Source organism: Etheostoma cragini, chromosome 8, assembly GCF_013103735.1.
Source record: "Etheostoma cragini isolate CJK2018 chromosome 8, CSU_Ecrag_1.0, whole genome shotgun sequence".
NCBI lineage: Eukaryota > Metazoa > Chordata > Actinopteri > Perciformes > Percidae > Etheostoma > Etheostoma cragini.
Window position 1 is genome coordinate 23,736,418 of NC_048414.1, and position 1,065 is coordinate 23,737,482.

Genomic DNA, 1,065 nt, shown 5'->3' on the forward strand with positions numbered 1-1,065 from the left:
CTTAGGTTGACCTTCTGAAACACAATGTGGCTGCTGGAGCAGTTTGCCACCAGGGACATTGGACACTCGTTGTAAGCTTTCTTAAATGTTAACCAATTCAGATACACCCTGACATCAGATGGTGTACAAGGGGTTGATATAATTTGTAACCAAACTTTCACAGATTATGTATCTAAAGGAGAAGAAGTGCTTGTACCTGGACCCATTTGGTGCTACGCAAAAACAAATGGATCATTGCAGGGATGTGACAAGGTTGGTAAAGTACCAGCTTTAATAATCAAGTCCTCACTTTCAATAATATTGAGGGAGGAACAAAGCACTTGTGGTTGTTTTACGTAGGCTAACATTAGCTTGTCCCAGTGTAGTAATTTTAACGTTCAACTCATCTTGGATTGAAAAGATCTTACACAGCTTAAGTTAAAACTGGAAAACTAACCATTCCATTTATTTATGTAGAGCCCTGGTCCGGAAACATTATCCGGCTATCGGAAAATGGACATGTTCCACAGTGGCCCATCCCAAACAGCAGGATGCAACATCATGTGGAGTGTTTGTGTGCAAGGTAAAAATGTGAATATCTAATGTGGCCATGAATCATCAAAGTCAGCATTATTATACTTAACGTTCTTTTTAGCTTGCAGAGCTGATCTTAAAAGGTCACCCTCCACAGTACCCTGTGGACCAGGAGGGCGTTGCAAAGTTAAGACTTCAAATGGCAATGTCCTTGTTGAATGACACAGGTATGGAGTACTCTACCAGGTATACTTAAATGTGTTTTTAAAGTTACACTTCATGATTGCCTGTATCACATTTTACAGATGACTTGTCCGAGCTGTGTCGGGCTTGTGGGGAGGAGAGCTCAGGGGCTGACACTGATGACTGGGTAAGTAGCATATTTTAGCTGCAGACTAACGCTTGACTGGAAAACTGGGATTCACTATGTTTAGATTACCTTTAAATCACCGGGTGAACTCTCAGAGTAACAACGTTATTGAACATTTAGTGTTTCTCTTTCAGATTGAGTGCACCGCCTGCACTAAATGGTACCACAGTGTGTGTGTTGGC